Below are 2933 nucleotides of genomic sequence, written 5' to 3'. Positions count from 1 at the left end.
TCATAGAAACTGCTAAACTAAACAACGCCAACAAACTTCAAAAGTGTGAGTAGCAAGCAGACCTCTACTGCCAAAATTCACCTTTATTCCATCAGGAAGACAATCCATCCATTAATTCTTCACCATGGCGATTGCCAACATATGCAAGGGCCTTACAACCTGCTCCGTGCCAATGCAAGATGATAGCAGAGAAGCATTACGATCACTAAAGCGCATAACGAACTAGGAAGAAATGTCATCCAAGGAGGAAGTTATTTAGCAACTCGTTCGAAACTCCACCTCTCACGCGAAGCAGACGAAATCGTAGATCAACGAACAGCTGGAGGAGAGGAAAAGCACAAATCTGTGAGTCGGTGGCTCTCAAGAGAAAAAAATATATAATAATAAGAAATCTATATTCAATGTCACCTCTGGGAGATATTATTGTGTGCGAAATCCATGTCACTGGATGCACTGCTCCGAAGTGCATCTGCTGATGTGGCAGGCTGTAATTAGAATTCAAATGTATTTGAATTCCGCATACAATAATTTCTCCACCTCTGAGCTGGGTAGTTCGGGCTGCAGCGATTTCATTGGAGTTACGCGCTAAGTCCGGACACCCCACCGAATAATTTCTACCACAAAAGAGCATAGCCAGAGAAGAATAATACAGGAATACATTTATTTAATTTAACTAATTATATAAAAATTTAATAAGAATATAATATAATTAATAAATAAATAATAATTCAAATTAATTAATAATCAAAAACAGCTTTCAGGATTTAGCTCGATTTAAAAAATCCTGAATTAAACAGCCACTTAACCGAGTTAGAGAGATTTATTTTGGGGTGCAGCATCATTGCATAACTCTTGTATTGCTGCAGAGAACAGGAAATTCTATTTCAGAAAAGGTGGGCAAAGAAAGTGAAAGATGGGGGCTCAGATTCGTCTTGTTTCCATCCTCAAGCAGATCTACCCACCTGTTCTATAACAGCGACGCGCAGACGCAGCGATTTCCCATAGATTAGCGGGCCATCCAAGCTGCTCCGGCACCACTGCAAGAGAAGCATTGTGATATCTGAAGCACATTGGAAACATTCCTAACCAGGGTAAGATCACTTTTCATGTTCGTTTTCATCATCATCGCCCAATTCGAAAGAGAGAGAGAAAGAGAGAGAGCGTGCATGATCAAGACTTTAGGCATAAGAAATCATCAGCATTGGAGAAGGCAGACGAAAAAGACATCCTACCGCTCCGCTCAAATTTAGGCTTCGTTTGGGACAACTTCCTGATGAAGTTCTAAAAAAGTAATAGAGCTTCGGCCTGCGTCATCTTATGATACCAGAATATAGGTTCCTGCACAGCTCACCTTGATCTGTGATGTATGTTCTTATGGGCCTCTTTTGTTTGCTTTAGAGTATGTTCAATAGAAAAGTGTGTAAATTAAAAGAGCTCATCTAAACCCTAAACCCTATTCGCCTTTGTTCAATCATTTCGTAGATCAGCCCGCTAGTTCTCTTCCAGTGACGCGTGGATGTAGCGGTTACCCGTGCATGTATGGGCCATCCAAACAACTCCATCGACAATGGATAAGAATTGAGGATATTCCTGATGCACAATAGAAAGGAATCCTGTTCTACTCTATGTGGGCAAGATCATTTAATAAATCCGTTTATTCTTCTTCACGGCATAAGCAGACGCAGCGGTTTCCTGCAGATGCAAGGGCCCTCCAAGCTGCTCCATGCCGATGAAAGAGAGAACCATTCAGAACTCTAAGGTTTAGTTTGGGGCGGCTTTCTTATTGAGTGATATGCATGTAAATCTCCTTTAAAATGGTCACATTTAATATTAATCCTGCTTAAATCATGCGAAATGCTGCTACCGAACAACCCCTATATCCATTAAATCCGATCTTCCTCTGAATTTAAGAAACCTGCAATTCAAGTAAAAACCCAACAAAAGCTGCTTGGCAGGATTTGATTTAAATATAGCTTAAATCCTGCTCAAAACCTACCACTAAATAGCCTCTTAAATCATGCCTTAAAGCTGCAACCAAATAGCCCCTTAAACTAACAAGTTGGAGATATGATTTCTTTTGGGTTAAGCATCACTACAACACTCACGTATTCATGCAGAGCATTGGAAAACCTGTTTCAGAGAAGATCAGCAAAGAAATAAGGAGTTGGGGGCTCAGATTTGCTTTGGTTCCATCCTTAAGCAGATCTACCAACCTTTTCTCTTACGGAGACGCATAGACACAGCGGTTTCCCTTAGATGAGCGGGCCATCCAAGCTGCTCCTGCACCATCGCAATATCTAAAGCATCATTGGAATAATTCTTAACCCGGGGTAAGATCACTTTTCGTGTTTGATTTCATCGTCATCGCCCTCGTAGAGATAAGTCCGGAGACCGCACAGAATAATTTCTCCAAAAAAGAGAGATCGCGCGCGCATCTTAGAAATCATCGGCTTTAGAGAAGCAAGAGGAAGAGACCATCCACTCCAGCCGCCTCACACTTAAACTAATGAGTTAGGGTTTTTTATGGTAGTGTGCTATCTATTTATAGACACAGCTGGAGCACTCCTCAAGGACAACAGTTTGTGGCTTATCAGTCGGATCTTATCCGACGGCTAAGAAAATCAAAAGAAAGCCAGTCGGACTTTTTTTATTTTTGCTGGGTAGAAAAAGTTCAAGAAACAAAAATAGAAACCAAAATTACAAAAATATACTTAAAATCAATGCTTTAAAAATCGGATCGGACCGGCCGGTCCGACCGGTTCAACCGTGAACCGGTCCAAAGGCCGGTTCGGTTTAACCTAAAAACCGGCTTATCTTCAAACCGGCCGGTTTTGTCCAAAACCGCCGGTTCAACCGGTGAATCGGTCAACCGGTCACGGTTCTCTTGAACCGGTCGGTTCAAGTTTGTATTTTTTAATATTTGAATTTAAAAT

At 41.3% G+C, this 2933-nt stretch overlaps 1 long non-coding RNA gene across 3 annotated transcripts; it reads right to left on the bottom strand.

The window, feature by feature from the left end:
• Nucleotides 1-6: 6 nt before the first annotated feature.
• On the bottom strand, nucleotides 7-2509 carry LOC110098575. Of its 3 annotated transcripts, none has more exons than XR_003703291.1 (3): nucleotides 1997-2509; nucleotides 409-614; nucleotides 7-319 (listed from the first exon to the last, which is right to left on the bottom strand). It is a non-coding gene; the product is annotated as an uncharacterized LOC110098575 (long non-coding RNA). The 3 variants fall into 3 exon arrangements; XR_003703292.1 differs by having other exon boundaries at nucleotides 409-585; XR_003703293.1 differs by having other exon boundaries at nucleotides 409-558.
• Nucleotides 2510-2933: the final 424 nt, after the last annotated feature.

Source organism: Dendrobium catenatum, unplaced genomic scaffold (assembly GCF_001605985.2).
Source record: "Dendrobium catenatum unplaced genomic scaffold, ASM160598v2 fragScaff_scaffold_1678, whole genome shotgun sequence".
NCBI lineage: Eukaryota > Viridiplantae > Streptophyta > Magnoliopsida > Asparagales > Orchidaceae > Dendrobium > Dendrobium catenatum.
The sequence above is the reverse complement of the archived record's forward strand: the minus strand, read 5'-3'. Positions and strand labels throughout refer to the sequence as shown.